General features: G+C 38.5%; 1 long non-coding RNA gene across 1 annotated transcript; it reads left to right on the forward strand.

Moving 5' to 3' along the window:
• The first annotated feature begins 18,947 nt into the window (after positions 1–18,947).
• On the forward strand, positions 18,948–22,292 carry LOC136278858 (uncharacterized). The gene is made up of 3 exons (XR_010716601.1): positions 18,948–19,041; positions 20,615–20,710; positions 21,315–22,292. It is a non-coding gene; the product is annotated as an uncharacterized lncRNA (long non-coding RNA).
• Positions 22,293–22,926: the final 634 nt, after the last annotated feature.

The following is a 22,926-nucleotide window of genomic DNA, read 5'->3' on the forward strand; positions in this document are numbered from 1 at the left end:
GGGGACCTTCTCAAAAGATAAATCCGTCTTGTCGTCTCAAGTTTACCCAAATTTCTTACTCGACCGACTAAGTGACTTTCTGTCCGGCCAAATTCTGTTAAATTAAGTTCATGGTTTAAAAAAAAAGAATTTCCCGATAGCTTCAAATTTATCCGATAATTTCTCCATGACAATAACAACAACGAACAAACAGTAACAGCATGCCAAAAGATTTGCGGTACAGACCGTGTGGGCACCTTAGGTCGCTATCATCGCAAAACATTATCTTGAGGGTCATATTGCCGCCAAAGAGAATATGAGCAAATAAAGACCACGCAAACAATATGAACTCGTATAAAATAATATGGACATTCCCGCACAAGAAAAAAAATCCGTTTTTTTTTTTTTTTTTGTACAATTCCCTCGGAATTTGAAGTAGATTTTCAGCTAAACCTACAACACGGTAAAGTATTTTTAAAGGAAGTTCTGATAAATAAAGTCCAGGTTTTCTCCATTAAAAGGGCTTTCGGCTATGCAGTGGTACTTCATCACATAAACTGATCAGCACAGTAATAGATTACAGGATTGCGCGGGAAATTGTGTTTGCAGAGGACATGGGGACTCTTACTATGGCGCTGTATCTCTACAGAAAAAAGTTACCCATTGTATTTGATTAGCACCAGTTGCAGCAAGATTTCATCGCCTTAAGTCATACGTAAATCCTATTAACGAAAGCATGTAACTTACGCCCAGTCTTGAGCAATTTTGTGTTCTTGAGCCAACTTTGCACTGTTTTATTTGTTGCGCGTAGTGTTATTAATTAGTACCAGCCAATTTTTAAATGTCGAATCGGTTGCTGTCTTTCTGCCACACAGTTCATGGAACTTTCTTCGCTCCCCTCAGCGACGTTGTAACTCTCAAGTCCATGGTTGGAAACATCGTCAAGTCTATTTGGTCATATTATTTTCGCAATTAAATATTTTGCCAGGGATATAACCCACCATGTGGGGACCTCTAAAGGACGAGAAAACACATCCGTGCATTTTAATTATCATTTCAACCGCTTTTATGAGTCGACATAGGCCTCTTTCAATAGACATCTTACCAAAAAGAAACAATAAATTGTTTCTCATTAAGCTTCTGCCCTTTCTATCGTTAAACTGCTCACGCCTTATGTACAGACATGTCACCATCATGCACCAGATTTAAGGGGACCATCGCAAGGAAAAAAGGTGCCCCTCTATTCGCAATTTTATCTGATTTCCTAAATCGACTGATCGAGCGAAACGAGCGAAGAGATTAAATCCTTTAGACTAATGTTCAATTTTTCCGTTCAAAAGGCTCTGTACTTTCACGTCAACACATAATTTAATCATGATAATCGCTGCAATCAGTAAACACCTGCACGACTGAGAATTATGTCTTTGGACAATGTGAGGACCATGTTTAAAAAGTTTGGTGCGATGTCAAACAACAGAACAGAAACAGCAAGAAAAGTGAAAAGGTGAAGAACATAACGATGAAATAGCTTACCTTTAAAAATAGTTACATTTTGGCTCCGCTTATACTCCAGATGCAAATGAAGTCTCATGGAACTTGCTATGCTTATCATACTGGGCAGTTGCTTATGTGTCATTAACAGGAGCAGTAAAAAAATGCAAAAACATTGGGATTTATCACAACACTTAGAAGTAGAGATAACGCATGTCACGAAAAAACATTTTCACTCGGTTCTTTTAGACCAAAAAAATAGTCTTTCATATTTCTTATCCTTTGACAAATTTCGATCATTCCTTTGGTCCCCTAAATTGTTCGTTGCCCCAAGACCGGAGCAATGGACACTACCAAAATTATAAAATAAAATTTATGCAGTCCTAATGTTTCCTAGTCTTGAACAGATTCACTCAACCACTCCGTGGGGTCCCTTAATTAGGGTTTTTGTTTTTTCGATACATTACACTAAGTCAAATACGTTAACAACTTGTTCCCTCTGCTACCCGCCAGTAAACGTTTACCTCATTGCACTGAAACTTAGTAGAGCAGCATAAGCAGCCTTTGTCCCCGAGCATTTTGGGGGTTTTTCATTATTTCACCGGACATTAAGCCTCTTTCCGATAAATATCTGACCCAAAGAAACATTAAGTTGTTCTTATTTAAGTTTCTGTCCTATCACCAAACTGCTCATGCCTCATGTGCCGCCATTTTGTTGATCATTTAGTGAAAAATTATGGGGACCGTCGCAAGAAAAAAGAAAGCCGCTTTCTCTTCGCATTTTACCCTAATTTCTTAGTCAAACGTTTCAATTCCCCCCCCCCCCCCCCCCCCGAAACGACCCTCTAAATAAATTCCCTCAACTAGGTTCAATTCTTCCCGTGGGAAAGGCTTGGTGCTTTTCATTTCATCACATAAATTGATCATGATAATCACAGCAATCAGTTACACTGGCAACGACTAAAATATTGTCTTCGGACAATTGGGGTGGGGACGCAAGTTAAAATTTGCTCCGTTGTTCACCCAAAGATTATCCGGTAGGGACAATGTAGAGCAGAAAAAATAAAGTTTAAAGAAACCATAGCAACTTATTAGCTTTACCTTAAAATAGGTCTTATCCATTGACAAATTTTCGATCAACACTTAGGTCCTCTTAATTGTTCATTGCCCCAGGATCCGGAGAAATGGGGACTATACAGATAAACAAGTTAAAAGATCAGTAAAAAAATGCAAAAAAAATTTGGATTTTGCTTTTTTTTTCTCACAATACTTACGTAAAAGTAGAGATAACGCACGTCACGAAAAAACATTTTTCACTCGGTTTTTCAGGACTAAAAAAAATAGTTTTTCATCTTTCTTATTACCCGTGGACGCATTTCGATCCACGCTTTGGTAACCCTTAATTGCTCATTGCCCAGGACCAGAGAAATGGTGGACTACACAAAAATAAATTTGTGCCGGTTTAATGTATTCTTATCTTTAACATGTTCCCCGCTTCTAATTAGGTTTTGTTGTTTCGATACAAAGCACTAACGTCAAAAAGTTTTTTTTTTTTTTTTTTTTTTAACAGCTTTCCATCCCTCCTGCTTACCGCAGTAAAAACGTTGACTTATTGCACCCGACTTAGTTTAATAGGAGAAAAAGCAGCCTTCAACCATCGTACTTCTGTTACAGAATTGTGCGGAGAAATTTCGTGTTGCAGAGCACGTGTGGACTTATTAAACTATGGCGCCTAATATTTTCACAATAACTTTACCCCGGGTATTTGACGAGCACCCGCTCTACCTAGCAAGATTCTTATCTCCTAAATTCATACAGATATTCGATCAACGTATCATGTTAACTTACGGCCCGTCTTGAGCATTTGTTTTTTGGGCCAGTCTGTACTAGGTTTAGTTTTTTTTTTTGCGTGTGTATTTGATAATTTACCGCCAATTGTTATTTCCAGTTGAAATCCATTGCTTTCTTTGTGCGTCAGGATTCCATCCGAAAACGATATCGCTCTCCTTAGCAAAGCTCCACCATAAACAAGCCCATTATTTGGTCAAAATTTTGAAAATGACAATCTACAATTTTGGGGTGCGCTAGAAAAGTTTACCTAAGTCATAAGCCACCATGTGGGGGACCCTAAAAATGACGAGGGAAAACACATCCGTGCATTTTGATGATTATTTCACCCGATATAGCCCTTTCAAGAGATATCTTACCAAAGGAAAATAAGTTGTTTTCATTAAGTTTCTCGTCTTTTCTATCAAAAAATGCTCATGCCATATGTGCAGACATATCGTTATCTTGCAGTAAAAATTATGGGGACCGTCGCTAGCAAAAAAGAAAGCCGCTTTCCCTTTGAAATTTACCTGAATTTCTTAGGTATTTGTTCAAAACGAGCAACGAGATTAATTTCCTTAGACTAAGTTCAATTTTTCTTTTCAAAAAATCCCTTGGGGCTTTCATTTCATCACATAAATTGATCATGATAATTGGCTGATTCGCCATCAACAGATCAGTAGGAAAATGCAAAACAATCAGGATGTGCCAAAACACTTAAAAGTAGAGATAGCGTGCGTCACGAAAAAACATTGTCACTCTTTTTTATCCTTTGAAAGTTTCGATTACCCTGAGTCCCTTAGTTGTTAATTGCACCAGGACCGGAGTAACGGGGACTATACAAATAAATAAGTTTATACCCTGTGATCTTACATATCTTTAAATTATTCCAATTTTCACCAAAGACTATGCGGCAGGGCAACAAAGCAGCTTACTGACCTATAGCTTACCTTTAAAGTAATTACATTTCGACTACGCTTATACCCTAGAAGCGCCTGATGTAACTTAATTCTCGAGGAACTTGCGATGGTTATCAAACTAGTATTGAGCTAATGGGTCTTGGACAAATCAATAGTAAAATGCAGAAAAAATCGGAATCTCCCAAAACACTTAGAGGTGGATATAACGCGCGTCACCAAAAACATTTTTCATTGTTCTTATGCATTGATACAATTCAATCACCTTAGGTCCCCTTAACTGTTCATTGCCATAGGACCGGAGCAGTGGGAACTATACAAAAGAATAAGTTTATACCCCTTTAATCTTCCCTATCTTTAAAATTCAGTCCGATGTTCACCAAAGATTACACGGCAGGGCAATGCAGAGCACAGAAGCCACCCTAGAACCTCCTGATTTAACGGAGGTCTCAAAGAACTTTGCTATGCTTATCTACCAGAAGTTGGGCTGATACGTCATTAACAGATCAGTCAAAAAAATGCAAATCATCTGGATTTCTCACAGCACTTAAAAGTGTAGATAACGTACGTCAAGAAAAAAACATTTTTCATTCGTTGCTTTGGGCAAAAAAAATAGTATTTTCATCTTTCGTTTCCGTTGAAAAATTTCGATCACTTTGGTCCCCTTAATTGCCCATTGCCCAGGACCGGAGAAATGAGGACCATACAAAAAATAAGTTTATGCCGTTTAATGTTTCTTATCTTTAACAGGTACTCTCGCCATTCCGTTGGTCCCCTTAATTAGGTTTTGTTTTTCTGATACACTGACGTCAAAAAGTTAACAGCTCACAACCCTTCTGCTACCGCCAGACATCGCTGACTCATTCCACTGACCTAGTTAATGACAGTATAAGCAGCCTTTGACCACCGCAGTTTTGTTACTTCCTACAAAGAGTGGTTTAGTGAAAAACACAATTCCTTGCGTACTCATACCGAGTGACAAAACAAATTGATCCCTACATTTTGATCACCATTCCCAAGAAATATTCAGACAAATGTTACGATTCACAAGCTGAAATTGGACCTGAATGAAGTTCTAAGTAGGTTAAATGACGAATTCATCGCCATGTCAAAGACAACAAGTAGTCCTTTGGTCGTTCATTGCTATCACCTTTGGTCTGCTTAATTTGTCAATGCTCCAAGACCGGAGCAATGGGGTCTATAAAAAGAAATAAGTCTATACCCTGTGGTCTTTCTTATCTTTGGCAGTTAACTTACCGTTTCAATTAGTTTCTTCTCCATTGAATATATTTTAATGGCAGAACATTATTGGATGACCCAGCCACAACGTGAGCACATTTACCGACAGGACAAACTACTAAGGAAAACAAGACAAAATAAATGTGATTTGTTACTTTGGAAACTAGGTGAACGCGTCAAGCAAAGTGCGGTATCTCATCGGGGAGGATCACAGACTGGGCCAGCTATAGAGCGGCGGAAAATCAAGCCTATCTGCCTTAAGCGAAGTAATAATATGAACGATGACGGAGCGCAAAATTCGTCTGCTACTTACGGCGGTTCGAAAAGATAACTTAGTACAGCAGCTTAAGATACAGAACATAAATCGGATGTTGTGTCCCCTACTTTCCCCCCCCCCCCACCTTTTTCACCGGCGTGCTAGACTCCGGTTCTACCTAGTGCTATATGGTGAGCTCCCAAAAACATGACCGCATTCTCTCAGGCACCAATAAAAATTCAGTTTTTTTATCATTGCGACCGCGTTTATAATACCTGCTTTTTATTATGTCCAAAGTAAAACTTTATATATTCTACACTAGTTTTATCAATCAATTCCAATGATTTGTTCAGGTGCGAAGTTTTTTTCCTTTACACAGAACAACACCCATTTGATATGAAAGCGTTAAACCTTTTTCAAAACCATAATTTGGTAAACTCCTATATACTTATGTACTTGTCTCCCCAAAGAATGATTTAAGGGTGAATTAAACTTTTTTGTATCATTTTCACATTGCTTGTTGTTCGTCTGATCTGTCGTGGACCTGTTCGTTCCTTCAGTTAGCATCTTGCCTGAACCTTGCATGGTTGCTCGCCTTGACGTCAGTAATCCAGTGAAACAACTATTTACTGCTTCCTTTTGAACGAAAAAATTCTGGACTCCAGCTCATCAATGCTTCTTATGGTGTCAAACTACTGACATGCCAATTGAGGCCACGTCCACTTTATCACCTTTCTCTGAAGACTAAAAACAAACAAGTACCCTTGGAAGGCCACTATATCTAAAGCTCGTTGGATCCTGTCGTATAAATTGCTTAAACTACAAGAGTGCTGAGCATGCATAGAATTTAAACAGATATTTTTCTTCCCCTCCAACGTCCAACGAGCTAACTTACCGGGTAGTCCCAGTTGCTTTTTGCGACACAAAATGGGTCAAGCGCCTGCTGTATAGCTCCGGTTGGCAAGGCATGATAGTGATATAAGAAACAAATAATTTATTTTGAAAGTCCTAGCCCTTCTTCCGTAAAGTAATACCTTGGGAAATCAGGCGATCCTCTGACATAGTCCACTTAACGCTTAACTTCCGCGTACCTCGAAACAGTCACCCGAGACCTTATGGCGACGACGACGTAAAGGGACTCAACGTCGAGGCCGTCAGTTGCCGTCGGCGTTCCTGCCAAAAGTTTACATTACGAAAAGATCTTGGAAACCGTGAGTTTCTTATTCCAGCAATTGTGAACCTTTGAAAGTTTACTGAGTGTCTTGCCGATTTCGTCCTTGGCTTATGCCCGTAATTTGATCGATGATACAGAGTACTTGTTTCTATATAACGTTAAGTTCTCCCAAAAATCCTTCTATTCTATATTGGAGCCACGAACGCTTCAATCTGGACATGATGACAGATAAAGAATGCAGGAACTTACTGAAGTATTGAACCCTCCAGGCCTGATTGTTTGCTATAACGACGTCAACATGGACACAACTGAGGCATTCTATATATTTCTCAGGCGGTTTGCCTGCCCGATTCGCGATACCTGAGCCTCAACTTTGAATGATTTCGCATACTGTGATGGATTCCATTTGCACTGACTTGATACATTTGCTGTTGGATTGGATCAGCCGTGGATAAGTCGCCCACCTTTGTAGACATTCACAGAAATTATCAGCGAGAAAGGAGCGGATGATGTACAACGGCCCTACGAAAGTACATTCAATGAAATTTAAGTCCATTGCCACACCCAACGGCCTTATTGCTACCCTCTATGGCCCGGTAGAGGGTTAAAGGCACAACAGCGTAATGTTGGCTCGATCCAAAGTGTTGAACCAGCTTCAGGAGGAGGCACCTTATGCATTCATGGCGATCCAGCGTATCTTCTCCGACTTCACTTTCAGAGTCCATTTCACGGCGTTACTAACAGACCTTCCAAAAGCTTGGAACAAGTCAATGAGTGAAGTGAGATTTTTAATTGAATGGATCTTCGGTGATGTCGTAAAGTATTTTAAATTCTTGGACTTCAAGAGGAATTCAAAGTTATGCTCAAGCGCTGTGGGAAAAGTGTATATTTTATGTGCTCTTCTTCATAATTCTCGGGCATGTTTATGTGGTGCAATTACATCCAAGTTTTTCCAGTTCTTTCCCACAACTGTCCATGAGTACTTTCAAAAATTTCAAGCATGGTCCATAATAAATCAATTTTCCGAATAATTTTCAATCAGTTTCAGTTTACTTTTAAATAAATTAATCTCCGTTAAACGATCATTACCATGTAAAAGCATTTTAAAAGTACTAAACTTTAAAATTATAAACAACTTTTAAAATTAAAAGATTATATCAAATGATCGCATAACTCATACAAATTATACAAACTGTTGATATTCTCTTCAGACAGCTGATATTCTCTTCCTGTTGTCTATCACATATACAGAAATACGCAAAGCATCTGAACCAGAAAGTCCAAGTTTCAAATAAATTTGCGGAACAATTTTATTTGTCAGCAAGTTTTTGTAACAAGAACATAAGCGCCTGGCTTTGCCGCTGCAGCAAAACCATGTTCATACGTTCTAGTTGTCGTAGCTGCTGTTGCTGCATTCTTGCGGTATTCGGTTGTTCCTCGAATCTTTCGTCATGTTTTTTCCTAGATTCAACTTGCCCTCTGCCTCTCTTACCTCCTTCTCCATTTGCAGCTGTTGTTTCTTTAATGCCGCCTCCTCCAAGTCTTGGCACCAAGACAAGTCAATGGTTTGAGGCAACTAAGGAAAGCCTTGCCATTCGAGATATATTTGCACATAATAAAATTCAGCCATGTAGTTTTTTGTTTTTCCCTTGATGCCGTTGAGTACGCATTTGTGTCTGAGGGCGGCCGTGGAGACCAATCGGTGCACGAGAGTGTCTGTCGCATGTGAATCACATGAACGGCCAAAGGTGAGCCTATCCTACCCAGTTCTCAGGATCTTCGCCCAGGTTTTTGATGAATACTTTCAGTTGTTTGTAAAAGGCTTTCTCTGTCCACCCACGGATCTCTTTCCAGTGTCAGCCTACAACAGAGGTTTGTGCAGTTTGTGCAATTGAACCATCTGCATTCAATTTAAGTTGAACCAAATGTATTATGCATTTTTTTCCGGTTGAACCATTTGAGCTAGTTTGACCATTTAAACTACTTCAACCAAATAAGATAGATTATGCAATTTGTGCAGTTTAAATGTTTTTGTAAGTTTGAATATTTTACCAGTTGGACCAATTAAGCTAGATTGTGCAGTTTGTGCAGTTGAAGCACTTAAGCTAGTTAGACCATTTGGACTACTTCAACCAAAAAAGATAGGTTGTGCAATTTGTGCAGTTTAACTGCCTACGCTAGTTTGACTATTCACCCAGTCGAGCCTATTAAGCTAGATTGTGCAATTGAACCTTTTAAGCTAGTTCTGGAGTTTGTCCAGTTGAACAGTTTAAGCTAGTTTGACCATTTGAACTACTTCAACAAATTCAGGTGGCTTGTGCAATTTTTGAAGTTAAATGTCCTCGCTAGTTTGACTATGTAACCAGTTAAATCATTTGAGACAACTTTAACAGTTTCTGCAGTTGAACTGGTTAAGCTAGTTATGAATTTTATAACAGTTTAACTGTTTTCGCAAGTTTGACCATTTAAGCAGTTGGAGTTAAATTAAAGAAATTTCGAAAAGAAGTTCGAAAGAACTGCAGACGTTTACCAAACAGAGAGAGAAACACGACAGAAAACTCCGTCACTTGCTCAGTAAGGGGTCTCTTGTTAATTCAGGCTCATCTCTGAGAGATAAATGAGTCTTGAACCTTTCCTCCAAGGAGTTATCCGCGCTGGAACGGAGTGGTTTAGAGAAGGGTCTGAAGTTTGCTATTGCTCCTCGCAAAATACCGACTGCCGATATTGTCGCCGCTGTTGAGGAGAGTATCTCTCAACTCAAAGACGATCGTAGGTATTTGGTAAGAGCAGAAGTAATTAGCATACTCACACGTGCTAAACCTCCTCCCAAAAACATTCAAAAGGATGTTTTCAATGCGCTTATAGCTCTCAAAAAGGATCCGGACAGGCTCGTAATTGAGGACAAGGGTAATTGTGTTGTGGTTATGGACAAACAGCAATATCACGACAAAGCTTTGTCTCTGCTTAACGACAAGAGTACGTATGCTGTCTTTAACTCTGATCCTTCCAGTAAAACTCAAAGAAAGTTAAACAAAATGTTGCTTGATTTGAAAAAAGCTGGTATAATTAGTGACTCTACGTACAAAATGTTATACAGTAGTGACGGCTTATGTCCACGTTTTCATGGCTTATCTAAAATTCATAAACCGGGAATTCCTTTGAGACCCATTGTCTCTTTGTTAATTCTCCGACTTATGCAATTTCTGGTTATCTTGCGAGAATTTTGTCGCCTGTTGTTGGGAATACTGATTACTCTGTCAAAAATCCCTGCGAATTTGCGGATTTCATAAGAGATAAAACTCTTAGCGCTTGTGAAGAATTAGTATCTTTAGACGTTGTTTCGCTCTTCACCAAAATCCCAGTTGAGCTTGCCGTCAAGGTTGCGGAGGAATGACTCAGAGAAGATGCTTCCCTGGGACAAAGAACTTCCTTGCCTGTGGAGGATATTAGTCATCTGCTGTCTTTTTGCCTCAAAACCACGCAATTTACATATAATGGCGCCTACTATCAACAAGTTTTTGGTACAGCGATGGGTTCGCCCGTCTCTGCTGTCATTGCTAACATGGTAATGGAAGACGTGGAACAAAAGGCCTTAGCCACTTCACCGGTTAAACCCTTTTTCTGGAAATGATATGTCGATGATGTTATTTCTGCGATATCTGGAAATGAAGCGGAGCGCCTCTTGTCGCATTTGAATCAGTAGAGCCGTCGATCCCATTCACCCTTGAGTGTGAAAGGATAGACATTTTCCCTTTCTTGATTTAAATGTGTTCAGAGTAATTTAAAGACAAGTCTTTACTGTAAACCTACCCACACCGACCAATACCTCGCTTTCGATTCTCACCACCCTGTTTGCCATAAAAATTCTGTAGCCAAAACTTTACTTAGGAGGGCTGACTGTCTATCATCTTCACTCGATTCGAAGGCTGAGGAGAGGAAATATGTTTCCAATGTCCTAAAGGCAAATGGCCATACAAAAACTTTTCCCCGTAACTGCCAAAAATCAGTTACAAATAGTAACGCTCTTGATGCAAGGGAACCAGCGACTGGTTTTGCTTTTATTCCTTATATACAGGGTGTTACGGAACCGATCAAGAGAATTTTGAATAGCCACAACGTTAAAGTTGCTCAAAAACCTTTTCAGACTTTGGGGCATATTTTCGCCAAACCTAAGGATCCTGTCACGAAAGAACAACGAACCGACGCCATTTATTCTATTCCTTGCAACGACTGTGTCAACGAATACATCGGACAGACTAAACGTCAGTTTGGTACACGGTTAAAAGAGCACCAAAAAGCGGTTTTCCTTTGCAAAAAGGAAAATTCAGCTTTATCGGAGCATACATGCCTAACTAACCATACAATTGGGTGGGATAATTCTAAAATTATCACCACTAATCGGCGTTACCACCAGCGCCTTTGTTTGGAGGCTTGGCATATTAACTCCGCTCACGCTCCTTAAAATCGTGACGGTAACGGTTTGCTACCTGACGCCTATTTACACCTCGTCCGAAATAAAAGGCCGCTAATTAGTGATCATATAATAGGACCTCTTGTTGCAGCGTTTAGATCACCCCTGATGAAGGCACTAGACAGGAGTGTCGAAACGTTGGGTCTATGAATTGTAACTTTTTCGGTTACATTCATTAAATCTGCAAACCAGAGTAGCATCAAACTATGTCCAGTTGGAACAAATAGGCTAGATTGTGCAGTTTGTGCAGTAGATTCTATTAAGCCAGTTATGCATTTTGTCCAGTTGAAGCACTTAAGGTAGTCAGACCATTTTAGATAGATTGTGCAATTTTTGAAGTTAAACTATCCTCGCCAGTTTGACTATGTAACCAGTTGAATCATTTGAGGTGACTTAAGCAGTTTCCGCAGTTGAACTGATTCAGCTAGTTATGAATTTTGGCTGGTTAAACCATTTCAGCTAGTTACGCATTTTGTCATTTTCGCTAGTTTGACCATTTTGAACCACTTCAGCCAATTAAGATACATTGTGCAATTTGTGCAGTTCACCTCGAATGTCAGACAATTCGCCCCGGACAATTAGCCCCCAATTTCAATACAATTCATCCCCAATGTGAAAACACCCAAATTATTGTAGAAAATATAGCTTTTGTCACAAGGCAATCATTTCTTGAAAGAAAAAGATAACTCGACTACTCGAGTCAACCGAAACCAAAATAATTTACTGATCGTCAATCGCGTGAGCGTAAGATGGTGATACGTGTTCAGTTCTTCGGTTTTAGACGCGCGAGAACGCGTTCGCCCTTATTATACTTATAAATTCGACCGTAGATAGCTTTGTTTCATGTACGATGGGCACGAATGATTCGGTTAACGGACTCGGTGTTTTCACATTGGGGGTGAATTGTCTAAAAATTGGGGGCGAATTGTTTGAGGGGCGAATTGTTCCGATACCGTTTACCTCTTTCTGCTGGTTTGACTATTTTAACTAGTTATACCGATTAAGCAAGATCGTGCAGTTGGTGCAGCTGAACCATTTAAGCTAGTTATGCATTTCCTCCGGTTGAACCATTTGAGCTAGTTTGACCATTTGAACCGAGGAGGGCATTGGGGCCCATAAAAACCTTAAAACCGTAGAAAAAATCATCCAAAACCGAAAAAAAACTCGATCAAAACCGAAAACGGCATGCAAAACTATCAAAATCGATACACTTTCACATCCCAGTTATTAAAACCCTGATCGTTTCGATACAGTGATGACAAGTGTAGCGTACAGAGTAAACTACACCAATTTCATGACAGGATCCATGAATACCATGCACTTGGCATTCGTATCTTCTAGTATCTGCTTAAATTAACAGTTGCGCTCTCGAGGACCTCGAGCGTGGTCTCTGCGGACTCAGCAGCTGGTAATGGAGCCTAATTAAAGTAAGGAAATTCGCACAAAAGCCCTCCATAGGATTGCAATTTTGCAGTCGCAAAAAGCTACAACTCTGGAAAGTTTCATCAAAAATCCCTGATCTAACATTTCCGTTCGCGAACTAAGACCTGAAAGTTTGGAGATTCCATTGGAATGTTAAATCAATCAATCGCGTATGGCCTGTAACTAGGTCACAAACTTCGAGGTGGCGTTGATAAAGAAACTTTGGAAATGATCCGTGCTTAGCCGTGCCCTACGTGCAGGCGCGTAGCCGTACCCTCCCTTCTTTCCCCCCCTACCTCAGGGGAGGGGGAGGGTACGGCTACACGTAGGCTACCTAGGGATCCCTGCGATATTTCAATTGGTTTGTCACTCATTCCTCTCGATAAAATTTTCGTTTAGCGGCTATTCGAGATTAGTGGAGGTGCGTAGTTGCCGCTCAGATCGAAGAGAAACCGGAACCCAAATAGGTCCAACTGGAAAAACCGAAAACTGCATCGGATATCAAAGCCGAAAACCAGTTAGAATTTTTTGCGAAAACCGAAAACCAAATGCTAAAAAAAACGGAAAATCCGCAAACCGCAATGACCACCGAACCGAAAAAACGAAGTTTTTTGGCACAAAAACCGAAAAACCGATCTAAAACGTAGCCAAAACTGCAAAACCGAAAATCCTAAATCCCCCCTTTGAACTACTTTAGCCAATTAAGATAGAATGTGAAATTTGTGCAATTTAACTGTTTTCGTTAGTTTGACTATTTTAGGTATTTGAATCTAGATTGTGCAGCTTGTGCAATGAACCATTTAAGCTAATTGTACATTTTTTCAAGTTAAACCATTTAGCTAGTTTGACCATTTGAACTACTTTAAACAACTACGATATATTTTTCAATTGTTTTCAGTTTAACGGTCTTCGCTAGTTTGATTATTTAACCAGTTGAGCCAATTGCGCTGAACTGTAAACTCTTTTTATTACATGAACAACGATTCACTGAAATCAAATGCATAAATCCGCTGAATAAAGCAAAATAACCGAGTCACAAAGGATAAGAAAGCTAAAAAAAAACGATCGAATAGTACAAGTTGTTTGTGTCTTGTCCCGCTAATAACAAATGAAATCTTGTTCGACAATCTTAGCAGAAACTAAAACTTAAACTCAAAACAGACCATGTGCTCTCGAAAACTTGATATCTTACCGTGACTGCAAAATAACCAGCGGTACACTGAAATATCTACTTGACTGTCCGCATTCGAATCAGTTCAGAGAAATGACATAACTACTTTCTAGGCAGAACCAATTCTGCTGGATCGTGCAGTTTGTGCAGGTTATGCAGATGAACAATTTAAGCTAGTTTGATCATTTGTACTACTTCAACCAATTAGTTATTCAACCAGTTAAGTTAGTTTGGTTATTTTAACTACTTTAACCAATTATGGTAGATTGTGGAGTTTGTGAGGTTGAACCTTATAAGATGCTTATGCATTTTTTCAGTTTAAGCATTTAAGCTGGTTTGAGCATTTTAACTATTTCAACCAGTTAAGCTAGATTGTGCAATTTGTCAGTTTAACTGTTGTCGTTAGTTTGACTATTTAACCAGGTAAACCAATTGAGCTAGTTTAATGTTTTAACTACCTGAACCAATTACGCTAGATTGTGCAGTTGAACAATTGAAGCTAGTTTGATCACTTGAACTACTTTAACTAAGTAAGATAGGTTGTGCAATTTGTACAGTTCAACTGTTTCGCTAGTTCGACTATTTAGTTGAACCAATGAACCATTTCGGAGGCTTGTTGCGTGGATGTGATTAAATTTGGCTGCTTACCTGCTGTAAACTGTCCAGCTTTATAGACTTTGAGTTTTCTACCTGTTGAGATTTACCTGCGTCCCTATACAGTCATTTAAAGATAGGTGAACTTGTCAATTGCGTGGAGTTTTGTGCCAATTAAATGACTGTAAGGTTAGTTGTCTTGCTTCTTAGAGCTGGTGGGTACGTACGGTGAATCAAAAGTTCTCACAGGTTGTACCCAAAGAGTTCATGCCATGATGCATCTGTTCTTCACAGTTACTATCCAGTGCACAATCATTTGCAAAATTTAGATCACGGATGGTGGTAAGACTGACCTCAAGTGTTTCCTTAAGTCGTCTACGATTGTGAAGCATGTGATCAGTTCTATAACGAGTTTCTACGCCTGCATCACCTTGTGAGAATGCACCTGGGAGCATTGTAGAGAGCATCATTGAGAAGAAGGTTGGACGAGAACACATACGTGTTTCAAGCCATTGTTGACCGGGAAATATTTCCACACCTCACTATTTTACAAGTTCCATCATTTCATTAAGAAACTTTCCAATCATGGTGATGATAATAGAGGTGTATCTAGCTTTGAGATGACTTTCTATAGATCATCACGACTGACCGTGTCTAACGCCTTGGTCAGGTCAACAAAGGTGGTACAGAGGTCCTAGTGTTACTCCTGGATTTTCTCATAAAGTGACGAGCTGTAAATATCACATGTACTGTTCCGCTGCTGCTCGTTCGAAAGCTGCACGGACTCTCGGGCAGGAGACCTTGTTGCAAATGTTTGTAGAGTTTGTGAGGTTGAAACTTATAAGATGCTTGTGCATTTTTTTCAGTTTAAGCATTTAAGCTGGTTTGAGCATTTTAACTATTTCAACCAGTTAAGCTGGATTGTGCAATTTTTCAGTTTAACTGTTTTCACCGAGAGTCGATTAGGCATGACTCTAGCAAGGAATTTGCCTAAGACTGACGGCGGTAACGGTGTTCCATTGTGGTTGTCGCAGGACTGCCTGTTTCCTCGCTCTTACAATTGGACAATGATAGCCTTATTGAAGTCTTGAGGTAGAACATCTTTGCTCCAAAAGGATGAGAACATTTCATACAGATTTTGGGTGACTATTTTATTACCTGCCTTTCATATTTACGCAGGAATGGCGTCTGCGCCTGGAGCCAGGTGTCTTGCATTTTTCTGAGATGCTCTTGAGTTTACTATTGCAGGCAATAAAGACTTTCATTTCGATACTGATGTTGCGCTGACTTGATAGGCAAGAAAGTGCTTACGTTTCTGCTCTAAGAGTTCGTTTATTTCCACACGTTGTCATCAAACCAATCCTGATTTTCCTAAGAGACCGAGCCTAGCTGTTGCAGTGATGCAGTATAGAAAAATCCACTCCTCTTTAAGACTTGTTTCACGGAAATGGAGATCAGGAAGCTTATCCATGAGGTCACTGATGACTTAAGTTCATTCATTTTCCCGAATAAAAGATTCCAGTTCACATGGAGGAATATTAATTTCATAATCATCTCAACTATATCTCTGTGGCTTAATGGATGATTCCTTTTTGGTGTTTTAATCTTCTCTAGTGTCACAGTAAGAACTGCAATAACTTAGGTGGCTTCGCCTCCCATATATAGGAGATGCGAATTTTTCACACCTTGTGCGAATGTTTTCAAGGTGTTTCTGAGAAATTGCACCACAATATCTCACGTTTTATGCAAAATTTTGTGATTACTTTGAAAAACATTGCTGAGATGGTCGGGATTTTTGAAGAAAAAGATTTTTTATATTTTTAGAGTTAAAAGAGATTTATGGACATTTTTTGAAGAATTTCTTGATAGATTTTGGGAATTATGTATCTTGGCCTATTTTGAGATATTAATAAAGTTGTGTTCAATATATGACATGATTTCAATTTGAGAGTTCTCTTACTTAATCTTGTGCACCGTGACTTATAGATGAGAACTAGATCCTTGTATCAAGGATTCCCATCCTTCCCATCCTTCAATCCTTTCCTTCCTCCCCGCGAGCCAGTGATGATAAACATTTTTTTTCGAGCTTTCTCTAACTAGTTATTTAGCGGTCCTACATTTTATTTGAATGTAAGAGCTCTTGCTGTTAGGTATCTAAATGAATATTCTGTGAGGTTTATTGAAAGCAATACTGAGAACTCCTGGAAAGGGTATTTTATCTAACAGGTATGTCACAGCAAGGTGCATGGCGTGATAATCTCACCAATCAAGCAATTGCAGACAGACGAATGATAGAACCAATATGACAGAATCTAATCACTGAACTACTGCATGATGCCACAGATGTTGGAATTTTTCAGTTCGCTCAAATAGATGAAACATAGCATTAATTTGCACTTAGCTCGATCATTAACCATTTACACCCTTAGGTTGGTACTCATATTCTCCACACTCATGAGATGAACAATCATGAGCTTTTCAAATTGGTTATTATTTTCATTTTTCTCATTACCTATACATTCAATTCAAGGTTGATACTGAAATGAGAAATTAGAAGCCAGTCACCCTTTAGAGTTAATGGGTTAATAACTCAGAATTGGACGTGAATGAAATCGCTCTTTTAAAAGAGAAAGAAGAGAAAAGAAAGCGTTTCTTTATGACGGAATACAGGAAAAAAGAAAACTGCTGCAAACAAATGGAGATTTAATCATTATGATTACCCCTAGCTTAGTGCATGGTGAGCCAACATGGATGTTCAATTTGTCCTTGATGTTTAAGCTAGCCTTGTGTTATGTATATTTGCTCTTGCACCTCAAAGGCACAAAAAAGCATCGGTGAGATTTAGCGAGCTGCTTGTGATGAAGCCACAAAATAAAATGATAGTTTTAAGCAATTATTCGGACGTGTAGGTAATAAATTGCTAAACAATGTTGAGATAAGCGCATACTCCATTGACTCTGCATGCACACTTTTACTATCCACACCAGGTCTACATGTTGAGGTCCTTACGATTCAGAGCCCACGTATGCGTCCTAGAGTTTCAAAAAGTCTGATTACAGATAACTTGAGACTCGGAGGGTAACGGAAAGGCTCTGGATGTGCTATAAGAGCCCTGACCCTGCCATCGCTGAGCATTTTTAAGGTCGATTATTGTCGAACGCGGATGAAATTTTTGGGGTATATTTGTTGTGTTTAACAATTGGTGCCGCTTTACTAATAGCCTTTTGTAACAGGGACGTTAAAGAGCCCTGTGACCTGCATCAGTTCTCTTTTCTTTCTTTTTTCTTTTTTTTTCCTTTTTTCTCACACACTTTTTTGGAGCAAAACGGACATATCGTTAAAGATTCCAAACATGATAGGAAAATTAAAGAGAAAATGTTCCCAATAAGGCAAGTGCGAACGGTACCCTAAAACAAAGCACCACCCTAATGGTTACCTCTGCTGAAAACAGCCTACCATTCTCAAATAATGTTGCGCGCGTTGATTCTGTTATTTTTTAACATAGAGAGCAAATTACTAAAGGTTGATTGGTTCAGATAGAGGGAATTTTCCCTTTATTTTGGTAATTGCCCTAGGGAAAATAACCCAAATTTGAAATATCTTCTGTTCTGATTGGCACCTGAGCAGGCAAGATGGGCTCGGGACTGCCCGCTGTGATTCCGCGCAAAAACAGTTGGCCTCCTTTCCCGTCTCTCGAAATAAACAAGTCTTGATTCGTAATAAAGCGGCGATGTTTTTGCTCTATAATAAATCCGATATTGACCAAGCTTTTTCGGTCGAGGTGGCTGGATATTAGTGTCGTTCTCTTTTTTCCGTTTTTATGGAAATAAAACACAAAAAAGAACTGACCCAATATCTAGCCATCTTGACCTCACGCTTGGTCAATGACGCTTATGAAAAATTGCGTTACTTCCGATTCTTTCCAAATTTGGAGTATAAGATGTTGAAAATTAAAGCCAATTTGGTAGTTAAATATGAACTACACAACTAATATTTCAAGTTCAATCGGCGTCGATGTGAGTCGATCTTATTTTATCCCCGTTGATGATGATTTAGAGGTTAAATTTATCATCGGAAACTCCGTAGATGGAATAGACAGTGGTGAAGGACGCAGACTAGATCGGGGGCTAGAAATTGAGATCGAGAAATCGAGAGCCATCGAACATATAGTTTTGAAAAGCATAGTCGTTCACCTCCAGTAGCCTATTTCGCATTCGCGTGCAGTTCCTGAGTTTTGATCAAAAATTTGTAACAAGTATCTGAGACCAAAGAGCCCCATAATTTACGCCAATGGATGTGATTCAACTATGCGATTCAAACCATGTGACGCGTAATACGATTGGTTGTTTTGTTGCCATAGAGAAATGCATATTTTGATTTTAAGCGATTACTAGTTAGTTTGTACGTGTGTTTTGTTTTAGTCAACTTCAATTTAGGAGCGGAAGAAACCATTGTCACATTGGTATTCTTAGCGAAGGAGAAGATGCTATAATTGAGGAGGTGAGTGAAACGTTTTCATCGGGTATAAATTCAGAATAACAAGTACAATCCTCTAATGCTTATCCTAAAAAATAACTCAGAATTTTAAAGCCCTGTTCAAACGGTCACGATAGTTGATGATAGTTGAAATAATCATTTGCCGTCATGTTTGCGTTCAAACATCTCATGATAGTTAACAATTGTTCACCGAAGTGGAGGTAAATATCAGGTAATTTAGTGTCAACAACTGAGTTGAAAACGTAAATTGGCCACCGCAAAGAGTTAAAAAGCTGACTTTCGAGCGTTATCCCATCGTCAGAGCGATTGACGAAGGACTAACGCTCGAAACGTCAGCTTTTTTTACTCTTTACGGTCGCCAATTACGTTTTCAACTCAGTTGTTATCTCTAAATTACCTGCTATACTCTCCCACCGACGCAGCACCACAGTACCTTTAGAAACTTACCCTCTGTATTCATGGGGGTAAATATCCATCATTTTCATCGACACTGAGGTGATTAATTTGTTTAAGTATATATAGTATATCACACAAGTACCATAAACTTAGTTTATTTCTTTCAATATACCGAAAATGGTGGGAATTCAATTCTTGTTGTTCAATTTTTCTCATCATCTGTTCGGAGGTGAATGGTACTTGCCATTCAATTCTGAACTAGCCAATCAGCACATGAAAAAAAAACCATTCACTGAATGTGTGTTATATACTAATTGATTATAGCTGTTGAAATCATACAATGGGATTTTACTGCCGGCTGATACCTAGTATCTTAGTGTGTGAAATTGTAAGCAAAATATCAGCCAAGAAGAGTGCTTATCGCCACAGTTTTAGAGAACATTAATGTAGAACGACTCTTCTAAAGAGTTGCTTGATCACCACAAATGAAGCAGGAAGGAGTGGATATGAAGTCAAGAAGTTGCAAGCAGAAGACAGAAGCCTTTAACCCTTTAACTCCCAGATCAAATTTGTCATTCTCCTCACTGTCAACCATACAATTCTTATAATGTTAGTTCAGATAATTTAGTATTGGATCAACAAATTATTCCCTAATTTATATTTTTCGCTATTCTCATCACTTATCTGGTTGATATTGCATTGATATTGTAAGGAGAAATTCTGTCTTGGTCACTCATGGGAGTTAACGGGTTAAGGAGATGTTGAAAATGAACTTTGAGACAACCTATAAAATTTTGACAACTATTTTACCCCTCTTATGATTTTCCATTTCAGTTTGAGCCTATTTTTGGCAAGACCACAGACTGAAAAACTAGTTAATTATAGTTTGAGTTCAAATGTGCACCATAGTTAGTTACTATCATTGTCTATCTGTACCATTTCTATAGGGCTTTACAGTAAATCAGTGTATATGTGTTGAACTTGATATATTGACTTCATTTGAATTCCTTTTTTGTTTCAATGTGTTGGTGTTGACCCCCAAATTTCATCTGCTTCTGCTGCCCCCAGTTCTGTTTTGCCAGCAGTTAGTAGTCTCATATTTTCAAAGAGCATCAGGTTTATTTTTCTGATGAGAGTGCTATATTCAGGCCTGGAATTATACTTCGGTTCATTTCCCCAGGGACATTGTGAGACAGTTTTGTGAATTCCCTGAGAATGATTTATCATCTGTGAATACTAAGCCCACTGCTCCTCATATTTCCTAACCAAACCCAAAGTGAGTTTAGGAGTATTTCAGCTTTCTCTGGGAACAATATATGCTTTGCGGTGTATCATAAAATGAAAAGGGGATATTTAAAAGTTTGGTTTTGCCATAGTGTCTGGAAGTGCATGCTAGAAATGATGGAAATTGCTTTGCATTGTGTCATACCGAAGAGTGTCATAGCTTATTGTTTTGCTAACCATATTTCCCATTGCTTGATTTTAATCACTGTCAATGGTTTTAGATGTTTTGTTACTCAAAGGAAATACCAAAGAAGAGATAAAAAAACAAAATAATAGAAGATGCAAAAAAAGAAAAAAAAAAAAGAAGTGAAGAATGTCATAAAAGCCACTTTGCAGCATTCATTTTAACTTTGTCAGTCATGAGTTATGATAGTTGTGTTTTGATGCTAGTTTTGCCAAAGAGACCTCCTATTGATTAGCAAGGATAGTGGAGGGCATATTTATTTACTTAGTAACACTTCCAACCTGCCCCCATGCTGACACACCCCCATTTTTTCCAAAAATATTTCTTACCAGTAAGGGTTTGACTTAAATTGGAAAACATGAAAATTTTGTGAAAAGATTTAGAATTTACTTTTCTCCTTTCAAATTTTCAGGAATGTGGCTGACATCTGGAGGATCAATTTTGTATTACTTCATAACAATTATTCATAATAATTACTGACATTTTGATGAAAAATCTTTTTTTCCTTAAATATGGTAACAAATTTATGCTAATTTTTCTGAAATTCTTATTTTAATACACTTCAATGTAAGATAATGTAGGGCCTTATTGCTATAAATACATGTTGAGGTAAAAAAATGAAAACACAGTGTGGTCAATTTCATGCATTTTTGGGGGCCATAGATGAGTTAAAGTTTGCAAGATCAGTACTAATATATATGACCTAAATGTAAATGAGTGAGCCATTGTTTTATATATGTTAGTGCATCTAGTTCAATCTGTTTCCTAAGGACTGTGAAATGTGTTCACTGTAGTTTAGGGTAAAACTTTGGAGTCAAGGGAAAGATCATTTTCCTTGATGAAAATTGAATTAGTTGGTAGTGACAAAACTAATCAGTGATTGCTACAGCATTCTGTGCCACACAGCTTTGGTCCCATAACATCTACTTTGTCAGTTTTTCTAAGTTATTGCATAATCTGGTGACTGACATAATATGATATGTCTCTGTGTAGAACAGCCCACACATTACTCAAAGTTCTGTTAATAGACAGACATCTTCTGATTGGACACGGCACTACTGGATGTACTGAAAGAATGATACATGAGGGAACTTATAAGAAACAATAAGCACATTTAGAGGTGCTCAAAAAAGCCATAAAGTTACATATATTGTTAAGTTCTATCAAAAAGGCACTAGATAGAGCTGTTTAGAGGATTCCATGCACAATCAAAATCCCTTGGGAAGATAACTCTTCTACCAAAAGGGAACTAGTAGTAATAATAATGATAATAATAATGAGACTTTGATGATGTTCTTTTTGGGTCTGAGAGTCTGTGTCACCTCAATATAAAAACCTGATCAAAGAAAATGGGTGGTGCTTGTGTTCTTTAGAGGGTAATTCTTTGAAATAAGACCTTCATAATGAGGACTCCGAAGAGTCCCTTTACTTTGGTTCGGAGAACACACACCTTAATTCCTCTCAAAAAGGGAGAAAACAAAAGACTGGAAAAAATTTTTTTAGCCATAAAGCACCTTAGGAGGTGCTCTAAAAAAGTCATAAAGATAGTTACATTAAGAATTAATGTAAAGAATACAGTTTTTAACAAAGTACACTATGCAATTCTTAGTATCACTCAGGCAGTGTGTGTATCTGAATACACACAGTGTGTGTACTTTATGAAGAATTTGAGTGTGTAAACCATTAAAAGATTATTTTTTCGTTAATCTAAGTATCTTAATGGTTTTCTTGGGCACTTCTTCATGTGCCTCAGGACACAAAAAAACTTTTTTCCAGGTTCTGTGTTTTTACCTTCTTGTGAGGACTCAAGATGTGTGTTATACAAACCGACTTATGAGGACCATTCAAAAGTCCTCACTATGATGGTCTTTTCTCTTATTACAACGTATTTATGAGGACTTTTTTGTGGGGACTTGAAAATGTCCCCACAATTTGAACAGACCCCACTTTGCTGGTGTGTATACATATGAATGTCCCCATAGGTGTGCAAAGGTGCACGCATATATATATGTATATTTTTAAAT

Source organism: Pocillopora verrucosa, unplaced genomic scaffold (genome assembly GCF_036669915.1).
Source record: "Pocillopora verrucosa isolate sample1 unplaced genomic scaffold, ASM3666991v2 scaffold_82, whole genome shotgun sequence".
NCBI lineage: Eukaryota > Metazoa > Cnidaria > Anthozoa > Scleractinia > Pocilloporidae > Pocillopora > Pocillopora verrucosa.